Genomic DNA, 7,707 nt, shown 5'->3' with positions numbered 1-7,707 from the left:
TGAGGCTGGGGGTGGGGTGGGAGAGGAAGGAGGCTCCCGCTGGTCCCACGGTGTTTGGCAGGAGGCTTGGCTTTGGTGGTGGTCCTGGGTGGAAGTGCAGAGAGGTCTTCTACCGGAGACTAGGCAACTGTATAGGTGAAGGCCTTCTCCATGGCTCCCCACAGATCCGATAAAAAGAGACAGTCTATGGCTTTAAGGGATTTATTGCCATGTCGGAAAGTCAGTGTGTAAAACCACACCTCACTTCTCAGGGTGGGCCTAGGATGAAACACCTTTTGCAGGGAGGAATGTTTGGGAAGGAAAGCTTACTGGCTAAGCCCTCCAGGACTTAAGATGGAGATCTCTGCCTTGAGCCTGCTGCCCTGTTGTCTTGATCTGAGATGTTAGAGCTTCGGCTCGGGGGTGTTGCCCTTACGTGACTGATGGTCACCAATCTATGGAAGGCTGCAGCTGGCGATAGACGCCTGGTGCCAGGGAGCAGGAGAAGTTCTATGGCCCCTCCAGGGTCTCTGGGGCTTCTAGTCTTACCTCCACAGGGAACCAGGCTACCTTTCATGGCCCCACACTCATTGTTGTGACCATAAAAAGAGAAAGAGCTATAAGAATATGTTCTGGCGAGGTGTGGGGGAAGGGGGTGCCTGAGTGGGCCCATGCCGAGGCATCCCTTCCCCCTGAGGGCGCCGGTATAGTTATAGAATAGAGTTTATTTAGGGCATGGGGAAGGGAGTTAAGAGGGTAGCAGAGGCAGAGAAAGGCAGAGAGAAGGAGAGAGTAGAGAAGTAGGGGCGGCCATGACCACGTGGAGAGAGGAAGGAAGGGAATGAGGAGAGAGAGGGAACAAGGGGTCAAGAGACAAGCAGGAGTAAGAGAGAGAGGAGGGGACAAGCAGCCCCTTTTTATAGGGCCAGGCCTACCTGACCTTGGCTGTTACCAGGTAACCATGGGGAGGAGCATACCTGTCTGGCTGTTGCCAGGTATCTGTGGGGGTGGAGTTTATATAGACTGTTAACACCCATGAGGTGGGAAAATGAAAGAGGAGAAAAGGGGGGTTGGGTAAGTGGATTGGTATGTGTGAAGGCCTCAGGAGGGCCATTCAGGAAGGAGCTGCTCAGCCACACTCCACTCCTTCACTGGGAGCTGAGTTCTGTTTCATGTTCTCATCTGAGCTCCCTTTTCCTCCCATGCTGGGCAAATTAAATGGCCTTCAAGGAACAACAGATTCTGTCTGTGAAAATAATTAAAACCACTGCTCTTTACTGAGAGTCTAGGAGGCACCAACCTTCTGTTAATTTTCACAGGAATCAAGTCTGAGATTATTCTGGAAGCTAGATGTTGTAATTTCAAGTACTTTTCACTTTATAGATTGGAGTTATAGACATTCTTCTTCTTTTCATTCTCCTCCTCCTTCTCCTCCCCCTTCCCCCCTCTTTCCTCTCCTCCCTCCCCCTCCTCTTCCCTTTTCTCCCCTTTCTCCCCTCCTCCTTCTCCTCTTCCTTCTTCACCACCACCACCACTACCATCACCACCAAAATCATCATCATTTTGAGACAGGGTTTCACATAACCCATGCTGGTCTTAAAGTCACTATGAAGCCAAGGTGGGCCTTGAACTTTTAGTCCTCCTACCTTAGCTATGATTTTGGATTAGACCTCCAGCTCTACATATGCAGGCTTAAAAAAAAAAATCAATACAGCCTTTTGCTTCATTCTTTGGGAATTTAATATGCCCATACAATGCAATTTGATCATATTTATCCTCTACGTCTCCCCCAGACTCTCAGATCCACCCTTCTTCCCAGTCCCTCTCAACCTTATGTCCTTTGGGTGGCTACAATCGATCTGTGCTGCTCACCCACTGGCCAGGGCTCAGCCATAGAGACCACAATGAAATACAACCTGGGTTTTCTTTGAAAGGTTTTCCCTCTTCTGGCATTCAGCTTTTCCTGCTCATACATGGTTTCCTAGGGTAGAAATTAAAGCGCTGTTCCTAGGGACGCACTTTGCACATCTTACTATCTCTGATTTAGAAAAGAATTCCGAAGTGCCACTCAGTATTCCACCTACCTCTGAAACGAGGAAGATTAGAAGATTGGGAAACTTGACATGACTTTGATGTGTTAAACACAGTGCTGCACTGGATGAAAACTTCTATGGAAGAAGACCATGAGAACAGCTATTTTTGCAGGTGTTTGGGAGCAAAATCTCTGCACTCAGTGATTCCAGATCTGAGGATGACTGTCACTAGGGAGAATGCCATCCTTTTCTTTTACTTTCATTTCTTTTTTTATTTTATATGAAGGAAACCCAGAAGTGCCAGAAGCACAGAGAGATTGATCAAGTGTTTGAATTAGTCATTATGATGGCAAAATTGATTTGGACTTCATAGACTCATTTGTCAAAAAACTTGAAAATACCACACACTAGTAATTAAAGCAAAGGTAATTACATTTGTTCCCTTGACTAAGAAGAAAGACAATAAGTAGTGCCTGCTAACTGAAGTCAGGCTGACTCCCAACTTATGTATATCCCCATCAGCTTGATTAGATCAAGGAGACTGGGCACACAGCTGTTGTACTTTGATGAGGACCTGTGGGATTGTCACAAGGCCAAGGGAAGGGGAGTGCGGAGCTGCACAGTGAGTCTACAATGAAATACAGAAGAGTCGTGGGTTTAAAGAAGGGAAAATGTGGGGTTTTCGGGACTCCAAGAAAGCTAGGCAGAAGGATCCACGTTAGCAGGCTTTCCCAGTGTCGGAAGGGAGCCTTGCCTTTGCCTGAGAGCCAAATTACATCTTTGTTTCACCAGATGACAACTGAGGTCAAGTTTGGAGTCATCTAACAGTCCGACCCAGACCTGTGAAGCTCTGCCAACCGATGAGATGTCCCTGGCTGGGCCTTTGAGAAAAGCGCTGACTATCCCAGGCTTCAGGAATTTGCTACTAAATAAGCTCACATTCAAACTGGGAGGCAATGTTGAAGGAGCGCGAAAGAGTTCATTAGAAATCTTCTTGCAACTCTCCCCCCATCTTCCCCCATTATTTAGGATGAGCCACTAGAACATTTGAAGTTAACCAACTTGTACATTGTACTATGGAATCTTCGAAAAACTGAATTAAATAGAAAATGTGGCCTTTTAGAAATGAAAAAACAAATACTGTTTGCCATTACAGATTTTTTTTAAAAGCCTTATGATACTCCCATCCCTCCAATTCATTGCATCCTCTCTTTGCTGTGATAGACAGAAGTAAGTGGCCAGGGTGATGTTAGATGTTTTGTGTCAGGGTGCTAATAGATAAAGATTGAATAGAATGTTCTTATTGACAAAAGCCTTGATTTGGCAAGTGACACAGTACATAAATAAGAATTCATAACAGAATAAGTCCATAAATCAATAATCAATCAATAATCTCCATTGCCTTCTTAGAAATGCTCGCAGAGACCACAGAGCTAAGGAGGTCATTTTGGGAACATTACCAAACCGACAACATCTTTACTCCTGCTTGTGAATTCTGCTCCAATTAGGATGTAAATGGGTTTTCCTGATGAATGGTTAATGTTCGGGAGATAAGACACCTTGGAAATAGCTTTTCAGAATCAATGAGGGTTTTTTTATATACAATTTGCTGTTGGCAGTCCTTAGCATGCTGTCTGAACTTCGTTTTGATTCTACAACATCTAGACTGTCGTTAGCATCTCTCAGGATGGAAATAGCACACAGAAAGGCTTCCTTTGAGACTGTTAATCCAACAACTCTAGATTCAGCCTCAGATTCTTAACTCCATGAGCCATGGTGCCCACCAGTGTGCCACCTCCAAGGAAGGGGATCTCAGAAAGCGTCATGTACTACAGCTGGGATGATGAACTTTTAGAAATTGAGATCATCCTCCTCAAACTATTTCTTGCTGTTATTATTCTAAAAATGCAATAAGAGTAGTAGGAATCTGGGCTAGCAAGACAGTTCAGTAGCTAAAATGCTCACCAGGCAAGCCTGACAACCAGAACCCACACAGAACGGAAAGCAGGGAACTAACTGCCTGAAGTTGACCTCCGATCTCCATACATGCCACGCCACGTGCGTGCTCCTGTGACATCGTGTGCTTTCATGGAAGAACAATAAATCCATTTCTAAAGGGTATTATGAATTAGCACACATGGATTATCTTACTTTTCCACCAAGCTCAAGACACTGTAAAAGTGGCACCTCTGTTTTCTCATCATTTTTCTCACCGTAAGATTGGGAGAGACCACCCTTGTCTTCATTGTGTGAACAGGATGACTGAGGTGATGTCAGAGACACTGATGGTGGTTTATCCACTAGGATACGGAGTGGGTGGTCAAGGTCCTTGGGGTGACGACTTTTATACCACCGCTGTTAGGTGCCCAGCTCTTCTTTCTGCTTACTTATCCCGATTTGCCGTCCCCAGAATCAGCCTCTTGACTTTCTCTCAAAATCTTCATGTGAGACAATCGCTTGTCCCCCACACATCAGGAAATCAGTTTTGCCGTAACACGTTAATTCAGCTGACTTGTGGTTATTAAATATGTGCTATGCCAAAATGAAAAAAAAATCCTACATCAGATGTTTTTAATTAAAAATTTAAAATGTCCCAACTCTCCAGAAGTTATAGTTTAGTTGGACCAATAAATTTTATACACAACTGTAAGCAACAGGCTTGGAAAGAAGTTCTTACAAGAAGCCTGGGAGCATGAGGAAATTCCTAGGTTACTTCCAAACAAGGATTAGGGACTTAGAAGTGGGAAATTCAGGTCATTAAAAGGGGTCTTTTAAATTGAGTTTTGTGGGAAAAATAAGTTTTATGTGGGTGTTCTCATAAGTCTTACAATATGTAAAGTTTTGCCAAGTTTTCTCCTTAAAGTAAGTGGGCCTTGAAGAAAATCATCTTAGAGGTGAGAGAGCCATTGCACTTGGAATGACCCTCAGAGTCCCCACTCAGTGTCTGGGAGTACACATATTCCTGTACCTTTGTTCTTTTACCCACAAAATGAGGATGATAGGTGTAAGATCCTTGCTAAGTAGCACTAAGGTTCCTGTGGAGTGACCCTGAAAATTGAAGCAAATTCTCTTGGGACCAGCAATCAAAGCAATGCTTGGGACCAACTAGATCTTAGCTACCAAGTTATCATTTGACAGGGATGGTGAATTCTAACCAGATTTGTGCATTTCAGAAGCATGGATGTTATAGGAGGGATAACCGTTCACTTTAGAAATAGGAGGGAAAACACTGGGAGTCACACAAGGCAGTAATGATCAGTGAGGAAGCCCACGGAGAACGGATTATCAAAACACACCTGCAGAAGAGTTCAACACACTGTCAAGATGATTTAAAAAACCATCCCTGTCCTCCGATTTGTATAGCAAGAAGTCATTCTTACCTTTGGCCTTTCCAGAGTGTTCTCAACCTAGGAATCCTACTGCAAATGTTTAGACAAACACCTCTCAAAGGACCACATGTTAAAGGTTTGGCCGTCTGTCCGTGGCACTTTGGGGAGGTGGTGGAACTTTGAAATGATGTGGTCTTGTGGGATGAAATTAGCTCATAGTAGCCATTCCCTTGATGGGGAGAGATGATGAGGCCACAGCCCTGTTGCGAGAAATAATAAAAAATGATTTGCCAACTCTCCACCTTCTGCTTCTCTCAACTCAACAACTCTCCGGCCCCACGGGGCCACATTTTTGCTCTAGTACAGGCACCAGCGGGACACAACACTATGTCCTGGCTGGGCCCTGATGGCTCTGTCCCACATTCCAGTAACCAAATAGATCTGCCATCCTCGGTAAAAACAAGACTCAATGCTTATAGTTAACCAATCAGATTTATATGTCAATAAATTCTCAATAAACAAGATGCCAAAACAATAATTTCAGAACCAATTGGTAATGATAAAAGCTGCCCACCCAGAATAGACAAGTTATCCTAATATTCTTTTTCTTTTAAAATTAGATGTATTATCCCAATATTCTAACCTTTATGATATCATAACAACCTGTGGCTGGTCATAGCCACGCTGATTCACGTCTGTCGCCATCTTCCTTTCTCCCAGCTACCCAAACTCGGTCCCTGTCTCTGCAATTCTTAGCCCCACCTCCCTTTTCCCTGTCCAATCACAGGCCTCCCACTACCGTAATGTAATTGGACAGGGAAAATCTTGCGACCCAGCCCCTTCCTCCTTCCTCCCCTGTGCTGGCTAACTTTATGTCTACTTGACACGAGCTAGACTTACTGGAAAGGAGGAAGCCTTAATTGAGGAAAATGCCTCAATAAGATTAGATGATAGGGCAAGCCTGTAGGGTATTTTCTTAATTAGTGATTCATGGAGGACGACCAGCCTATTGTGGCAGGGGGCCCTGGGTTCTATATGAAGACAGGTTGAGCAAGCAAGCCATGGAGAGCAAGCCAGTAAGCAGCACCCCTCCACGGGCTCTGCGTCAGCTCCTGCCTTCAGGTTCCTGCCCTGTTTGAGTTCCTGACTTCCTTTAAAGATGATCCGGAGCTGTAAGCTGAATAAAATCCTTTCCTCCCCACCTTGCGTTTTGGTCGCGGGGTTTCATTGCAGCAATAGACACTCTAGCTATGACACCCCTTTGTTTTCTGGCTACTGTGACAGCTTCATGGCTGAAGTATCTACAGTCGCTTGGCTTACTTCACTTGGGCAGAACATCATGGCAGTGGACTTCTTGGTGAACCCAAAGCAAAGGAAGCATGGTTAGAAAAAGCCACACGGAATAACGCTTAGAACCTATGCCCAATGACTTCTTTTCTTCAGCAAGCATTTCTTTCTAGCACTTCCTACAACCACCCCAGACAGCATCAGCACTGGGTCATAGCAGTCAAAACCCGGGTCTGTGGAGATCGGTCATCCTCAAAGCCCAGCATCACCTGTTTTGTTACAGTTTCCCATCATTCTGGTTGCTTAGCCCAGCCAGTCTCATTAAGCCAGGTGGAAATACAGGTCTCTCTTTTCCAATTTCATCATATTCTTAACATTTGTTGTTATATTTCAACATTTGTTGCTCTGATTGTCAGAGTAAAAAGCCACTTCAAAATTGGTTCTAAATATAGTCAGGTGCATGCTAATTGATTTTTTTCTCGTTCTATTGAATTTTTCACAGCAAGAGAAGCAGCTGGAGCCAGTTTATTAACCAATTAGGACTATTTGGCTTGGGAGATATTTGACTAAGAACAAGAAGAGGAACCTAGCCTGGGGTGAAAGAAGATAAGAGGTTTTCCTGGAATGGAGGGGTCTGACTTACCAGTTGATCATAGATTGCTTTCTCTGCAAAGCTTGTGGCTCAGAAATAGAATCAAAATCAAAATCCTGCTGGTCTGTCTGGGCTGGGGTCCAGAGCAGACCTTGGGCCCAAGCTCTGCAGCCAGTTCCACAACACCCAGAGGAAGCTCCACTCCCAGGCACTCTGACATACCCAGGATCAGAATTGAGCAGGAACCAATATCTGTCCCAACACTGGGAGTAGCTGGGACCAGCAAGACCAGGCACACAGGAACTCCACCAGCCCAGTGACTTGGGTTCCTTCCGGTCTGTCTGGGCTGGGGTCCAGAGCAGACCTTGGGTGCAAACTCTGCAGCCAGTCCCACAACACCCAGAGAAAGCCCCACTCCTAGGTGATCTAACAAACCCAGGATCACAGGATCCCAGAATCACAGGATCACAGAGACAGCTTGACTCTG

At 45.1% G+C, this 7,707-nt stretch overlaps 2 long non-coding RNA genes across 6 annotated transcripts in view; one reads left to right on the top strand and one right to left on the bottom strand.

Annotated features, from left to right (window-relative positions):
* Positions 1–3,317, top strand: part of LOC116068646 — a 6,295-nt gene extending 2,978 nt beyond the window's left edge. Inside the window, exon 3 of one of the 2 annotated variants that reach the window (XR_004109651.1) lies at positions 2,805–3,317. This is a non-coding gene — a long non-coding RNA (uncharacterized LOC116068646). Of the gene's footprint in view, positions 1–2,026; positions 2,107–2,804 lie in introns of those variants that run through there. The other variant, XR_004109652.1, reaches the window with a different exon arrangement.
* LOC116068640 overlaps positions 1–6,460 on the bottom strand; it is a 31,222-nt gene extending 24,762 nt beyond the window's left edge. For 3 of the 4 annotated variants that reach the window (XR_004109649.1, XR_004109650.1, XR_004109647.1), the window contains exons 1-3: positions 6,242–6,460; positions 5,393–5,601; positions 4,226–4,544 (exon numbers count right to left, since the gene is read on the bottom strand). This is a non-coding gene — a long non-coding RNA (uncharacterized LOC116068640). Of the gene's footprint in view, positions 1–3,155; positions 4,545–5,392; positions 5,602–6,241 lie in introns of those variants that run through there. The other variant, XR_004109645.1, reaches the window with a different exon arrangement.
* Positions 6,461–7,707: the final 1,247 nt, after the last annotated feature.

Source organism: Mastomys coucha, unplaced genomic scaffold, assembly GCF_008632895.1.
Source record: "Mastomys coucha isolate ucsf_1 unplaced genomic scaffold, UCSF_Mcou_1 pScaffold1, whole genome shotgun sequence".
Taxonomy (NCBI): domain Eukaryota; kingdom Metazoa; phylum Chordata; class Mammalia; order Rodentia; family Muridae; genus Mastomys; species Mastomys coucha.
Note: the sequence above shows the minus strand (reverse complement) of the source record. Positions and strands in the feature narration are given on the sequence as shown.